At 45.8% G+C, this 16,768-nt stretch overlaps 1 protein-coding gene and 1 long non-coding RNA gene across 19 annotated transcripts in view; both read right to left on the minus strand.

Annotated features, from left to right (window-relative positions):
- The window catches only part of AFF1 (ALF transcription elongation factor 1), a 195,997-nt gene that overhangs the window by 134,769 nt on the left and 44,460 nt on the right, over positions 1 to 16,768 (minus strand). The gene's annotated exons all lie outside the window — the stretch shown is intronic.
- Positions 1,795 to 4,646, minus strand: LOC146401086 (uncharacterized). The gene is made up of 2 exons (XR_014813502.1): positions 3,613 to 4,646; positions 1,795 to 3,504 (listed from the first exon to the last, which is right to left on the minus strand). It is a non-coding gene; the product is annotated as an uncharacterized LOC146401086 (long non-coding RNA).

Here is a 16,768-nt window from a genome sequence, read left to right on the forward strand (position 1 = left end):
GTTAAGGATCAGGAGCTGCCATGAGCTGTGATGTAGGTCGCAGATGCAGCAGTTCCTGGGCCAGGGATCTAACTTGCACCACAGCTGCTATGGCTGCGATGTAGGCCAGCGGCTGTGGCTCCAATTTGACCCCTAGCCTAGAAACCTCCATGTGCCGCAGGTGTGGCCCTAGAAAAGACAAAAAAAAAAAGTTTATATTTTTTTTAAACAATTTTTTTTTTAATGGCCACACCCTCAGCATAGGGAAGTTCCCAGCCCAAGATCTGACTCCAAGCCATAGCTCTAGCAACACTGGATCCTTTAACCCCGGCGCAGGGCTGGGCATGGAACACCTGCCTCTGCAGCAACCTAGGCCGATGCAGTCTGATTCTTAACCCATTGTGCTATAGTGGGAACTCCAATTTTTTTTTATATTTAGGGCTGCACCCGAGTTATATGGAAGTTCCCAGGCTTGGGGTCGAATCAAAGCTGCACCTGCACACCTCTGCCACAGCAGATCCGAATTTGACCTACAACGAAGCTCGCAGAAATGCCAGATCCTTAATCCATTGAGCAAGGCCACAACAGGAACTCCCAACGAAATTTTAATTTAAGAAATAGAGGACAAAATCTTTCTAACATACCTTAAGTCAAAAAAAAAAAAATTTAACAAGTTCCCTTAATCAGAACTGTTAAATAATCATTCAATGTGTGCATTTACTCCACAATAGTCATTCAATGATTCTGATTTTCTACACACACTTTTTTTTTTTTTTTGCCTCCCCCCGCATGGCATGCAGAAGTTCCTGGGCCAGGGATCTAATCTGCACCACAGCAGCAACCATGACAGATCCTCAACCCACTGCACCATAAAAGAATTCCCAATTCTACCCTTTAACGGCGTTTTTGGTCTTAAAGTTACATAGGTTAAGTGTAAGAATTTTCACTTCATTTCAACGCGACATTGGTTAACGAGGACACTGCAGAGATCACTTTGCCAAAAGAGGGGGGCTCAAGGTGCCAGGGGATGGCCTCGAACAAATCAGATACGAGAACAAAGGAGGAGAAAGAGGATGAGCATCACCACCCTGGGTGGGCAGAGATACCAGGGCGAACCGGAAAATAAGCAGCGCTGGAAACAACTGCCTCCCCCCTCGGCTGTGACCGCAACACAAAGCAGCGCCCACCTTGCTGGTTCTGAGAAAGTCCCCTTCTTCCCCAGATTTACTCCGTACTTTTCCGGTCCTCTACCATGATCTTCGAAGTGGGGGTGCATGGATGTCCTCAAGAGGGATGCCGTCAAAGGTTCGCAGAATTGATTTCCAGGTCCTTCATTCCCAAAGGCCTTTCGCTTCTTTCCCGAATCCAGAGCGCAGGCTTTCCTCCTACCTCCTCCCACGTGCCCCTTGCCCTTCCCTACAGGAAGGAGAAAAGCAGGCCCCTCATCCATCCCAAATCAATCTTGCAAATGTAATTCGCTCCAGGGTGCAAATACCTCTGAGGTCCCAAAGGAACGGTTCTAGGTTCTGGTTCTAGGTTCTGCGTAGGACAGTCCCTGAGCGCCAATCAAGCATCGCTCCTGGGTGCCTGTTACAGACATCCAGCCAACCCGCCCGGAGCAAGACCCTGCCTCACCAATCCGGCTGTGTTAGGATTAGGAAACGGAGTTGGAAACTTTCTCTGCTGTGACTGAGCTTTGAGGAGACAGCCTTGGGGTTGTTCACCCCACGCAACGAGCAACAATCTTTAAGACTATACTGCCTGACGTCATCTCTTCCTTCACCCAAGGTCTTTTTCTCATATCTTCTCTTTGTCATCAATAAAACATCCTTCCTCCCCCTCCCAATACCCCTGCCCAACCAGACCAGAGACTTCTTCTCGGCCTATTGACAAATTCGTTTGCCCAACAGGTGAACGAGCAGGATGCTATGGGACCTTCCCAGGACAGACTCTTCCCCCGAAGCCTCTGCTTTAGCTCCTCTCTGGAGTACCTAGATAATAGTATCTGACGCATATTTCCTAAGATGTTTTGCAGCTGCTAAAACCCTCCACCAAATGGAAGAAATTAACTACTTGATGACCAGACCCTAGGGGCTCCTGAAGATAGTGCGAACCCCCGTGACACTGGCCTGTTACCTCGCCATCAACCAGAGACCTTCGCATCAACCAGAGACCTGCGCACGAGCTGATCACACGCCCTGGGACGCCCCTCCCTCACCTGCCCTTTAAAAAGGCTTTGCTGAAACCCTTCAGGGAGTTTCCGGGTTTTTTGAGCAGGAGCCACCCATTCTCCCAGCTCTGCCCTTTGATAAACCTTTCTCTCCTCTAAACTCCAACTTTGTTTGGCCTCACCCTGAGGGGGGGGTCACACCACAAGAATTCGGTAACAAACACACTTCTTTTTTAAATAGTCCTTTTTATTTATTTTTGGCCACACTCAGAGGCATAGGGAAGTTCCTAGGCCAGGGATAGAATCTGAGCCACAGCTGCTCCTACACCACAGCACTGGGCCTGGGATCAAACCCGCACCTCAGAGGCCACCTGAGCTGCTGCAGAGACAGTGCCAGATCCTTAAGCGGCTGGACATCACAGCAGGAACTTCTGGAATGATTTTAGATGTACAGAAAAGTTGCAAAGAATTCTCACATACCTCCCTAGCCAGTCTCCCCATGTTCACACCTTAGAGTACTACTTGTCATTTGTCAAAACCGGGACACATTAGAATATTACCATGAACTGGAGTTCCTGTCGTGGCTCAGTAGTTAACGAATCCGACTAGGAACCATGAGGTTGCGGGTTCGGTCCCTGGCCTCACTCAGTGGGTTAAGGATCCGGCGTTGCCGTGAGCTGTGGTGTAGGCTGAAGATGCAGCTCGGATCTGGCGTTGCTGTGGCTCTGGTGTAGGCCCATGCCTACAGATCCAATTCGACCCCTAGCCTGGGAACCTCCATATGTCGTGGGTGCGGCCCTAAAAAGACAAAAAAAAAAAAAAAAAAAAAAAAGAATATTACCAAGAACTAGACTCTAGACTTATCTTAATTTCCATGAATGTTCTCTTTCTGCTCCAATCCAGAGTATCACACATGACATTGTGTGACAGTTTCTCAGTCTTTCCTGGTTTTTTATAATCTTGACAGTTTTGAGGACTTCTGGCCAATATCCCCCCATCCGGGTTTGTCTAATGTTTTTCCCTTCAAGGCAAGGAAGGAATTAATATTCCACCTCCTGGGGGGTGGTAGTATCTATAACAGAGCATCTGGAATCCTTCTGTAAGAAATTCTCCATTGCTTCTCCATTCATTAATGTATTTGATCATTTATTTATATCAGCATGGCAAACATTCACAGCTATTTATCTTTTGGGCTATAATCCAATACCATTCGATTTCTTCCACTGCTCAAATTGCTCCAGCCCTGGACACCGGGGGCTCTTCCCTGTTACCTTCTCATCCTTTTATTTTTCCCCCCTTTGTCTTTTGAGCACTTCCTTACTTTCTGGTACTAGAAGATGTTCTGGGCTCACCTCCTATTTTCTTTTTTTTTTTTTTTTTTTTTTTTTATTTTCCCACTGTACAGCAAGGGGGTCAGGTTATCCTTACATGTATACATTACAATTACAGCTTTTCCCCCTCACTTCCTATTTCCTTTACCCCAGTTCTAGAATCAGCCATTTCTCCCACTTTTCACTCTTATCTCCCCCAAAACTACTGCCCACCCTCCTGCTATCACAGCTAAGCTTCCTAAACCAAGAACGATCTGCTCCTTGGAAGCTCTCTCCTCTATGGGCTTCCAAGATACCTCTCATTTTGGGGGTGACTCGCTGTGTTTTCTACTTCTTCCTGCTCCCACATTCAGCATCCAATATGAGATGCTAGAAAATGTCCCTTATCTCTCAGTCTACGAGGTGCTGCCTTGGACAACAGCATGGGTGACCCTCCAAAAGTATAACTCCACCCCAAACCTCTCCCTACAGCTCCAAGTCCATTCTTTCTAGCTGCCCAGAAACACTTTCTTGGGTATTAAAAAGGTACTTAGGAGGCTGCCCCCGTGGATCATTCACTTAGTGAAAAGTGTCACCCTAGAGATGCCAAGAGCCATGCATCATTCAACCTAAGCTGCTCCTTCTGTCCGCAAAGGGCAGTTTTGCTCCAGAGGGAGGGGACTATGTCACCTTCCCCAAAGAAAGGATGCCGTGGGGGTGGGGGCATTCATAGCTGGTTCCATTCTTGGGAATAAAGGCAGAATTCAGAGAGCACTTCCAATTAGCAGATCTGGAGGGATGTGGTAACAAAACTAAAAAAATTCATTATCTTTATAATGTGTTTTAACTGTAATGATTGGCAATTAACTTTTCGTTTTTTGGGTTTTTTTTTTTTTTTTTTGGCCATGCCCATAGCATGGGGAAGTCCTTAAGCCAGGGACTGACCCTCCCTACAGCAGCGGGCCAAGCCACTGCAGTGACAATGCTGGATCCTTAACCCACTGCACCACAAGGGAACTCCAGTATAAGATTAAAAAAAAAAAAAAAAAGTTGCTATTACAGTGTATTTGTTATGAACACACTTCATCAAAATTGAAGTAAATATGTGGAAGGGTTTTTTTGCTTTTTTTTTTTTTTTTTGCTCTTTAGGGCCACAGGTGCAGCATATGGAAGGTCCCAGGCTAGGGGTCAAATCAAAGCTACAGCTTCCAGCCTACACCACAGCCACAGCCACATCGGCTCCTTGACCCTCTGAGCAAGTTCAGGGATCAGACATGCATCCTCACGGACCCTAGTCAGATCCGTTTCCTCTGGACCACAAGGGCAACTCCCTGAAGTGGATATGCGTGTGGAAGAGAGGACTGGGCCTCTGCACCAAAATGCCAGTCATAGACGTTCCTAGATGGAAGGATCAAAGGACCTGTTCTGGGCATCTGAAAACATTCCAAGTATTACAAAATGAGCACTGACCCGCCATTTACAATGTTTACAATTGTCATGATGCACAATTATTGCAGCAAGTAAACCAGGACCAAATCTTACCTCCAGAAAGGAGACGAAGATCACCTAATCGTGTCCCCTGCAAAAATGCTTTCTCTGCCTACACTGGCCCCTTTGCATATCTCCAGGGACATCTGTTGTAACCACAAGGTAGCTCCTTCCACAGCTGGCCGGGGATAGTGCTAGAACATCCGAGCTCCACAGGGCGAACGCTGGGCTCCCCGCAGCCATTATCCATGGGTTCTCCTTCTGCCCTTTCAATTCTAATGCAGCTGTCCAGCTGTCCTGTGCTTCTTGTTGGATGACGTTATATTATTCTCTTTCCCTATGTCTATGCACGTTTTTATTTTTAAATGCATCTATTAGACGCAGATGATTGTGTTGGGTCTGCTGGATCTCTCCGCCTTGTAACTGAAACGTTTAGTCATTTATTTTAATTATTGATGTGGTGGGGTTTAAGTCCTATCAGCTAGCTAGTGGTCTTCCCTTTGTTTTGGTGGGTTCCCCCTTTGCTCCAGTCCTGCATTCTTTTGCAAACTTCCAGGTCCCACCCAAACCTACAGAAGCAGAAGCGCTGTGGGTGTGGTCCAGCTGTGGGTGTGGTCCAGCTGTGGGTGTGGTCCAACAGAGGTTCAACAAGCCCTCCAGGTGATTCTGTTTTACACACCAAAGTTTAGAAACCATGGCTCCAGGGCCAACCGGCTCCAGGGCCAACCGTATGCTTCCTTCTTCTGAACTTAGCGAATTGTATTTAGAGTCAATATTTTTGCACTAATTCGCTGACTCTCCTCCCATCATCCAAATCCTCTTGGAAATTCAAAATAACCCTAAAATCTTTCATTCTTTCTAGAACACCTAACATTAGTGCAGGTTCTTCTTTATCCATCATCATGCTGTTTCCATAGCTTAAGAGGAATTATCTCCCTTGCCAAGTCTCTTCCCTCACTCAGCCTTCAATTCCAATGTCAGAAGACAGAATATGTCTTTCCTAAAACAACTTCAAATGTTAGTCTCTTACCAAGAAGGAGGAAGGGCAGGGAAGGGGGAAGGGAGGGGAAGAGACGAAAGGGGAGGAAAGGAAATGTGTATTACTTGCCTCCAGGCTGAATGTTAAACTTCCTACAGGGGCATCCTCCCATTTGGGCCCCACTGCAGCAGCTTTCTCATCCACCAACCTCCCTCCACCCCATCCCCACACACGCCCCCCGAGCAGACACTTCACCAGTGCGCAGAGTATTTCCTCTGGGTTGGAAGGTCCCTTCCCCTCTTCTTCGGGAGATTCTCTACCACTGTTCAAATCCCAACCTAGGCAGCTCCTCTCAGAAGCCTCCTGTGGCACCTGCACAGTTTTTACCTACCGCAAACTCTTAGACCTCACTGCCTAGCCAGTTACGAGGCTGGATGGGACAGCCGAGCGGGCCTAGCTCCCAGGACGTCTGTTGTCAGCCCAAGGCAGCTCCGTCCACGGCCGGCCAGTGCTTGTTAAAGGGAAAGGCAGCCAGAAGACAAAGCAGCTAATAGATAACTGCTGACACAGAGAACTGTGAAGAATCTGCTGGAATGGCGTTGGCAGCATTGCCTCCTACATGTGAACGAGGGGGAGACCGGCCCCTAAACCAGCATCATGAGCCTCTCATCACGTAATCACTCAACTCTGACCTGAGTCTACAAATGAAGCAAGTGGAGACCAGGGAACTATTTTCAACTTTTTCAAAACGTCAAAGGAAATCACATATTTGCTCATGGAGAGTGTGAAGGACTCTGCTTTGGGCTTTTCTGGAGCTTCTGCCAACACCAGGTAGCTCAAGCTGATCAGGAAGTCTAAGTGGTTTGACTGATTTCAAAACAGGAAAACAAACTGTTTGTATGGCAGAAGGACTCTTTCGAAGCATGAGAAAACAGGTAACAGCGATATTAAAAACACACACAGAGGACATCATTTTGAAGAAAGGTACTTCCCCCTGGGACGTAAACAAATGAAAACAATTCAGATCCTTCAGCCTGAGCAGTTTACCACCTACAGGGGAGACGAGACTCACTCAGGGAGATTTATAAATTCCTGACACTCAGGCCACACCCTAGGCCAATTCATCTCTGGAGGTGGAACCAAGTATTTTTTATGGTTTTTTTTTTGTGTGTGTGTGTGTGTGTGTGTGTGTCTTTTTGCTATTTCTTTGGGCCGCTCCCGCCGCATATGGAGGTTCCCAGGCTAGGGGTCAAATCGGAGCTGTAGCCACTGGCCTACACCACAGCCACAGCAACACCGGATCCAAGCCACGTCTGCAACCTACACCACAGCTCACGGCAACGCCGGATCGTTAACCCACTGAGCAAGGGCAGGGACCGAACCCGCAACCTCATGGTTCCTAGTCGGATTCGTTAACCACTGCGCCACGAAGGGAACTCCCCAAGTATTTTTTAAATGTCCTCAGGTGGTTTCATGTACAGCCAAGTTGAGAACCTCTGCTCTTCCAAGTGAGGGCCCCAGAGTTGCAGCAGCCATCCTGCATGGGATGCTTATTTGAAATGCAAAATCTTAGGTTCTGGAGTTCCCGTCGTGGCGCAGTGGTTAACGAATCCAACTAGGAACCATGAGGTTGCAGGTTCGATCCCTGCCCTTGCTCAGCGGGTTAACGATCCGGCGTTGCCGTGAGCTGTGGTGTAGGTTGCAGACGTGGCTCGGATCCCACGTAGTTGTGGCTCTGGCGAAGGCCAGTGGCTACAGCTCCAATTCGACCCCTAGCCTGGGAACCTCCATGTGCCACAGGAGCGGCCCAAGAAATGGCAAAAAAGACCCCAAAAAAAAGAAATCTTAGTTTCCATTCTATATCTACTAAGTCAGAATCTGCATTTTAACAAAACTCCTAGGTGATCCATATGTGCCTTCAAGTCTGAGAAATATTGCCTCATGAAACATAGAATGTTTAAGAATTGCTTAACCTGGCATTATCTACAATCACCAAGATCAACAGATGAATGGATAAGATGTAGTGTGTGTGTGTGTGTGTGTGTGTGTGTGTGCACGTGTGCACATATGGGCACACGCGCGCGCACACGCGCGCGCGCACCCACACACACACACACACACACACACAATGGAATATTACTCAGCCATGAAAAGAATGAAATTTTGCCATTTGCAGAAACATGGATGGACTTTGGGGGTCATTATTTTAAGTGAAGTCAGTCAGATAGAGAAAAGAGATACTGTATGATATCACTTACATGTGGAATCTAAAAAATACAACAAATTAGTAAATATAACAAAAAACAGACCCACAGATATAGAGAACAAACTAGTGGTTATCAGTGGGGAGAAGGAAGGGAGGAAGGGCAATACAGGAGTAGGGGATTAAAAGGTAAAAAATATTATAAAATAAGCTACAAGGGGAGTTCCCTTGTGTCACAGTGGGTCAAGGACCCAGCATTGCCACTGCAGCAGCGTGGGTCACTACAGTGGCACAGGTTCAATCTCTGGTCCAGGGGAGTTCCCGTCATGGCCCAGTGGTTAACAAATCCGACTAGGAACCATGAGGTTGCGGGTTTGATCCCTGCCCTTGCTCAGTGGGTTAAGGATCCGGCGTTGCAGTGAGCTGTGGTGTAGGTCGCAGACGCGGCTCGGATCCTGTGTTCCTGTGGCTCTGGCATAGACCAGTGGCTACAGCTCCAATTCGATTCCTAGCCTGGGAACCTCCATATGCCGCAGGAAGCAGCCCTAGAAAAGGAAAAAAAAAATCTCTGGTCCAGGAACATCCATATGCTGCAGGCGTGGCCCAAACTAACTAATTCATTAGCCACAAGGATATATTGTAAAACAGAGGGAATAGAGCAAATATTTTATAATAACTATAAATTCAAAGGCTACTTGAGTATAACCTTTAAAAATTGTGAATCATTTTATTATATACCTGTAACATGTAATATTGTATATCAACTATACTTAAAAATATTTAATATTCACTTAAACTATTATTTTATTAAAGTATTTATTAAGGTATAAAATTTCCCTTAAAGTAATTGTTACAATTAGAGTTGTAAATAAAATAATAAATATATGGAAAACTCAACAACAACAAAAAGAACGGCTTATTCTCTCAAAGACAAGTGACTGCTATTCAGTCTAAAACCTTCATCTCTATAGACAATGCTTTGGGGCTGTTGTTGGAGGCTTTTCTATCCCTTCAAACTACCCTCAAATTTTCCTGATTATATATATGAGAAAAGGGAAAGATTTAAGAGCTGGAAGAAAGAGAATATCTCCTAGTCTTTCTTCGCAGGGCTGTTTTTTCCTTTTGTGAGGGGAAAAAAAAAAATTATATACACAGACAAGCCACAATGATCAGTAAATTGCAGCCTATAAGTTACACTAAGATCCAATCTCCCCAAACATAAAAGAGTTACGTCAACTACTGACATTGTGATACCCAGGTCTGTCCCAAAAGTATTGTTTTTTATTCTTAGCAAATGTTTAAATCCAAACAATTCAAAATCTAATTTGGGGTGCCAATTTTACTTTCCATACGAGGACTGGAAGGAGTTTTACTTGAAGTCTATTTGTCATGAGCTCTGTCTCCTACTAGGTCATGTGCAAAGCAGGGAAACTAAAATGAAATCAGATCATTCACTAAGCATATATCATGTCCGAAGTCCGGTGCAGTCATATAAAAGAAAGTTTTTTGTTTGTTTTTTTAAACCCTTGTCTTCTAAGCACTTACTATAACTAAGAAAGGGCTGCTCCATTTTCCAATGTCCAGAAAACACAGCTGACCCTTGAACAACTGGGGGGTTAGAGGTACCAACCCTCTTTGCAGAAATAGCACCTCCCACTCACAGCCCGCCCTCCATACCCGAGGTTCCTCGGTATTTGCGGTTCTGCACCCGCAGATTCAGCAGACCTGGGATGGTGCAGTGCTGTAGTACATATTTACCATAAATAATCCGGAAATAAGTGGGCCTGAGCCATCCAAACCCCAGTTGTTCAAGGAGCAACTGTATCACCAATGTAAAAAATAAAAATTGATTAATTAAACCATCTCCTAATCAGGGGGTGATGAGTTATTGAGCTAATTAGCTTTGGTTTGGCTTGGGGTTTTTTTAGGGCAGCACCTGCGGCATATGGAGGTTCCCAGGCTAGGGGTCGAATCAGAGCTGTAGCTGCCGGTGGTCTACACCACAGCCACAGCAACGTAGGATCCTTAAGCCACTGAGTGGGGCCAGCGATTGAACCCGCATCCTCAGGGATACTAGTCAAGTTCTTAACCTACTGAGCCACAAGAGACTCCTAAATGGTTCACTTTAAGCATTACGTTTAAGGATTCATTTAAGAGAACGACAGCAGTTTTAGTTTCCAGTATTGCCTGCGTTCTCAGAAAGGCGGGACTGAGGCAAGAATCCTCACATCTGGGAAGCTGGGAGGGGCCTGAACACCTCAAAGCCGCTGGCCTTGTACCTTAAAATGCTTAACAACTGGCCCTGCACGTCCACTTGGAAATTCACAGGAAGATGACTTTCCCCAGATGTGGTACTACTCCCTCGGTACGAATATTTGAGACATTTAGTAAGAGTCTTAGATATCACAGCCAGGCTGCAATGGAAAGCAAAGTCCTGGGAATAATTCTGTTGGTGACCTGAACTGCCAGTGCCACAACACGTCTCACTCTGTTCTAAGTGCTTTGCTGGTGATAAGTTAATTTCCACCACACGCTGTTAAGCCAAGTGCAGTATCACCATCCTGCTTTACAGACAAGGAAAGTGAACCTCAGCAAGTCGGGTGAGAGTCTCGAAGTCACGCAGCTGTAAGAGGTGGGACTGAGTTAGGACCCTAACTCTCAATCACTAGGCCAGGCAGCCTGTCCAGAGAAGCTACCATTACGCTCTTGAGGAAACAGCCATAGGATTATTTTTACAGTCTTTTAGAAAATCACTTTTCCTGCTAACACAACACTCCCAAATTTTGATTTTATGTTTTAAATTTTTTTAATTTTTGGCTGTGGTGTACAGTGGCCTGATGTGGGACCTCAGCTCCCAGACCAGGAATCGAACCCGGGTCACAGCAGTGAAAGCACCTCGTCCTAACCACTAGACCACCAAGGGAACTCCATAACACTCCCAAATCTGATGTGAGTTTTGAGCTAAGGTAAATGATTTATTATCATAGCAAGTTGGATTGGTTTTCTTTAGGAGTGTTTGAGGTTGAAATCCAATACCTGGGGCCAGAGCGTCTACCCTTTTCTCTTTTCTTTTAGGGCCATACCTACAGCATATGGAAGTTCCTGGGCTAGGAGTCAAATCAGCAACCTACACGGCAGCTTGCTGTTACGCCAGATCCTTAACCTATTGAGCGGGGCCAGGGATCGAACCCGCATCCTCATGGACCTTATGTCAAGTTCTTAACCTGCTGAGCCACAATGGGAACTCCTACCATTTTTCAGTGACTAAAGATACAGGTATAAAAAAAAGCAATGTGAAGTAAACACGGAACTCCAGTCCTGTCTTTTCACCCGATATCTCAGGTACCGTGAACACAAATGCCTGCCACCTTGCGATTCACAAGTCACACTGAGGATGCAGTTCTCATCCTTCAGAAAAGATGGCAGGACAAAGTCTGCAGAGCTGCAGGCAATGTTATTGAGTCTAGGGGGCAACAGTGACACAATTACTGAGGATGGTGTCGTCTGCAACAATCCTTTTAAGAATAGAAAGTGATTTTAGCACAAGAACTACCCTGGCTGGAGTTTCCATCATGGCGCAGGGGAAACAAATTCGACTAGGAACCATGAGGATGCAGGTTTGATCCCTGGCCTCGCTCAGTGGGTGAAGGATCCACCGCTGCCATGAGCTGTGGTGTAGGTTGCAGACGTGGCTCGGATCCTGCATAGCTGTGGCTGTGGCTGTGGCCTGCAGCTACAGCTCGGATTCGACCCCTAGCCTGGGAACTCCCATATGCCCTGGGTGTGGCCCTAAAAGAAAAAAGAAGAAGAAGAAGAAAAAAAAAGAACTGCCTTGGCTGCACTAATTTCAGCTAACAGCATTGCTCTGTCCTCCCTCCCTGCAGTAAATGTCGAGTTACAAGGGGCCACGTATGTAGGATGTCAATTTGTGACACCCTCGAATAAGTGGATCATAGGTGAGAGCCCACAATAAAATAATAAGCCAAAAAACATTTTCTGCTCAAACAATTCTCCTAACACTCACATACCTTTATTCTCAGAGCTCGATCGAGTCTGTGGGAAATACCATCTTCGTAGAGCCTCTTACTCCCCGCGTGCAATACTTAAGCCCCCGTTTTCCAACACACTTTGATGACGTCTATGGCACGTTCCCAAGACATCTCCGGCAAAGCCCCTCCTTACCCTCTCTGCCCTCACCGCTGGCGGCTAGCAGTGCTGCTCAGGGCTGGCACCCTCTCTGTGGTCAGTCTCGAACGGCTCTAGGGGAGCCTGGGGTTTCAAGAAATGGTAGCATCCACAAGCTCTGGTCTACAGCGCTCTGGAGATGGATCCTGTGGGTTTGTGTGTTCTTCAGACTTCTCAGGTGTCCACAGTTAACCACAGCTCTCTGGATATTACCAAAGCAGGGGTGCACTGCCTCCCCGCCCCAAAGGGGTCCTGCTGTCTTCTCCAACTTATGCAGTCTTAGCACAGGGAACTACATCCAATCTCTTGGGCTAGAACATGATGGAAGATAATATGCGAAAAAGAGTGTGTGTGTGTGTGTGTGTGTGTGTGTATGAGACTGGGTCACTTTGCTGTACAGCAGAAATTGACAAAACATTATAAATCAACTGTACCTTAATAAAAAATTGTTTTAATAAAAAAATTAAGGGACTTCCCGTTGCGACTCAGCAGTTAACAAATCTGACTAGCATCCATGAGGACACAGGTTCGATCCCTGGCCTCATTCGGTGGGTTAATAATCTGGCATTGCTGTGGCTGTGGTGTAGGCCAGCAGGTACAGCTCCGATGCGACCCCTAGCCTGGGAACCTCCATACGCCGTGGGTGTGGCCCTAAAAAGCAAAACAAAACAAAACATTTTTTAAAAAGAGAAGTGGTAAATCATTTCTGCTCTGCCCTGGTTATTGCCTCTGATTCCCATGCGGGTAGGAGTTACCCCCTCTTGAGGAGAGAGGGCTTCCACAGAGGGGGCTGGCTCTCAGCCAAGCCCGACGCAGTCTGGTCCATAAATTGTTGTCCAGCCCTTGGCAGACCCCTGACTCGAGGTGCAGAACTGTTGTGTTCAGACTCAGCTGGGGCGGAGGCAAATGAGCAGAAGAAAAGCACAGAGCAGCTTCCCAGGGTCCATTCGATCATTTGGCACAAACCCTGGAGTTTCTGCCTCCGAGGTGCACTGATAACAAGTAAGAAATTCAAGGTCCGGCGTTTCCCAGGTTTAAAGAGACTTTAAGATGAAGATTTAAAAAAAGAAAACAAAACAAAAAACCACAACCACGATACCACTATCCTATCTAAAACCTTCTCCTTGGATACTGAGATTTATAAAATTTTCCTTTAATAGTTGCAAATATCCAGTTAGTCTTCAAGTTTAACTGGTGTGCCCAGACCCAAACAGGAGCCTTTCATCACAGGGTTGGTGTGACGCTTTGGTCTTTTAATAACTATATATTTTTTTCCTGAAGATTTGTTGGCAGAAAAAGATGATTTTCTGTCCAAGTCTCACATTATGGATTTTGCTAATAGTAAGCAGGAAGTGTCTGGTAACCTGTTTCTCAGTCCGGTGTGTATTTCTTTTTTTTTGGGGGGGGGGGGTCTTCTTTTAGGGTTGCACCCGCGCCATATGGAGGTTCCTAGGCGAGGGGTCGAATCAGAGCTGTAGCCGCCTGTCTACACCACAGCCACAGCAATTTCTTGCTGCATATATATGTCCACAGTCAGCTCTTTCTTCTGTAACTTCATTTATGCTCTATTGGAATTTCACTTCCAGCCTCGTCCCTTTCTGTTTCTTTCCCGCACTTTCGTCTTTGTTGGCCGATTCTCTTTCGATTATCTGTTTTTGTGCAATGTCACATGAGCTTGTCACCGGGAGACAAGGAGGCAACACAGTGACACACTTTGCTATCTCTGCATGACCTAAATGAGCAAGTCGGTGGCGGAGCTCCAAACGGCCTTAAAAGAACTGATACGATTGGTCACTGATCATGATGCCATCTGTTATTTATATAGTGATTTGTGGAGCAATGAGCTAGCAGCAAAGTTTGTACTTTATGAAGTTGCTGTGCTAACTGAAATTTGAACCACGGTCTTGAAGGACTGGTGTTATTTAAACCACGATAACTGAAGTTTGCCTGTATTGGAACTGTGCAAAGTAAGGATTTAGGCTATTCCCGTCGGTAAACATAAACCACCAATTTGAGAAACTGCTAAATTCATATTTCATCGATGCTTTCAATTTTTAAGAGATTTCCCCAGCCCCAACTCTGATTTAATTTTCTTTTATAAGTATGTATAATACTTAGTTGCTCCAAAGTGAGTCACAAAGCAAGGTACCTTCAGGACAGTCTGGCTCCTATTTTTGTCCCTTTATCAGTTTGGGGTATATCCTTCTTTAGGGTTTTTTGTTTGTTTTTGTTTTTGTTTTGGTGCACCTGTGGCTTATGGAAGTTCCTGGGTCAGGAATCCAAGCCTCAGCTGCAACCCTTCCAGACCCCTAACCCACTGCACCACAGCAGGAACTCCTATCCTTCTATAATTCTTTAAGATAAGGAAATACATATATATTTTCGTATTCTTCCCCTTTACTAAGTAAAAGGCAGCAAAAGTACACACACTCTTCTGCATCTTACTTTTTAAATTATCTTAAAGATCACACAGCAGTAGAAAAGAGAGACCCCATTCCTTTTTATAGTTGTATAGCGCTCTGCTGTTCTGCAGGACCAAAATTCCTCAAACCAACTCCTTGTTGACATCTGGATTACTTCCAGTCTCTCGCTATCACATAGAGTCTGTAATGAATAAACCTGCAGATATCTTTTCCTTATTTTGGCCAGTGTATCTTGAGGATAAATTCCTAGATGCGAGCCGGCTATAGATCAGAGGGAAACTGCAAACATAACCTTGCTACCTGCTGCCAAATGCGCCTCCCAAGACTGTTGCAGTCTGCATCCCCAGCAGCTGTGGGCAAGAGCACAGTACTTTCCCCCCACGGTCTTATCAACCAAACATGTTGTCAACCTTTCGCTTTTCCCCATCCTGACAGACCAGATACGAGGGCGCAGCGGAGTTTTCATTTGCCTCTCTCTTAGCACGCATGACTGAGCATCTTTTCATACGAAAGGGACATTTTGAAAATGCAACCGCTTTGACAGGTTGGATATTTTAGAATAAGGGTTTTCAAATAAACTGCTCGCAAAGATAAAAGAGAACTGTTAAATACACTCCTTAAAATCTGAGTAATTTAAATACACACCCCCTCCCCCCCACATACATATAGGCTTTATGCCTATCAGTTCACCTAATCAGCATACATTTGACGGGTTTGGTGCAGCAGACCTGCCCCTGGTGCGAACAGAGGCGGGCAGACGATATGGGAAGGCCATGGATCACGTGTTCAGGGGACACCAAGTAGCCTTCACATGTTGGAGCTGAGAGCATCTGAGGCTTTTTTTTTTTTTTTGGCTTTTTAGGGCCACACCCGTGGCATATGGAGGTTCCCAGGCTAGGGGTCCAGTTTGGAGCTACAGCTGCCAGCCTACACCACAGGCACAGCCACGTGGGATCTTAAACCCACTGAGCAAGGCCAAGAGGCAACTTTCAATAAGCAGGAGTTCACTGGACCAAACAAGAGCGTTTTCTAGCTTTAGATGTGGCCTAAGCAAAGAGTAATGAGTGATCAGAGCAGAACAAGCCTACCTTTTCTTTAAAAAAAAAAAAAAAAAAAAGTGGTAGAATACACTAGGTACCAGAGAATTACTATGAGAAAAGCAAAGACAAAACTACTGCAATTACGAAAATACAAGCAAAAACCTAAAACTACTGCAATAAAAACCTGTAGCTAGGTACCTTTAATCTACCGGACTGATTAAGGAGAGAGTCCAAGAAAAAACAGTCTAAGAACAAAGAGTCCAAGAAGGTATTTTGTCCAAGGATAAGGATCTATCCCCTACCCCATGTGGGTGGAACCCTTTCTACCTAGGATTAAAATCTGAGAAACAAGCAACCTTACTAAGAAACTTTACCGTGAGCCATTTACTCGACGGAATCAGTCATGCTATAAACACAAAATGCAACAACAAGAAATAAGCTACCGCCACCAAGGAGACAGCCTTCAAAAATAATTCTAAGATTCTTTGATCAAAGTAATTGCCCTTCTAAACAAAAACCCCAACACAATTAAGCCGCTTCATAGCTTACTTCTCATCAAACCTATCAGCAACCATTTCCCTTTTCCCTCACACCCACGATCAAGACTGTAGGAGTCAACACAACCCAGGGCAGAGTACATGGCTGATTCATGCTTGCACGCCACCCCCCGCCCCCACAGCACCATGGGCAGCAGGCGCTCAATAAATATTTGGTGTATGAAAGAATGAAAACACTCTCGCATGGAAACATGTCCAGACTTCCACCGGAGGGCCTTTCTCCTGAATTATGAGTTAGGGCAACTCCCTGGTAAGCCTTTCAAATAAATGCAGCGCACACTCCCAGAATGCTCTGCGGAAGGCGCGGTGCTTGGCACTGGCCCCCAAAGATGAGAAACCTGTAGCCTTCACTACCCCGAGGGAACGTGGTCTACTGTGAGAAACGCAGGCGATGAAATACAATGGGAAGATGCCACCGCGGAGAGAAAAGGCTG

The sequence above is a fragment of the Sus scrofa genome, chromosome 8 (assembly GCF_054392235.1).
Source record: "Sus scrofa isolate SSC_HxYL_T2T_F1_AM1 chromosome 8, Sscrofa_HxYL_maternal_Yorkshire_Landrace_v2.0, whole genome shotgun sequence".
NCBI classification, from domain to species: domain Eukaryota; kingdom Metazoa; phylum Chordata; class Mammalia; order Artiodactyla; family Suidae; genus Sus; species Sus scrofa.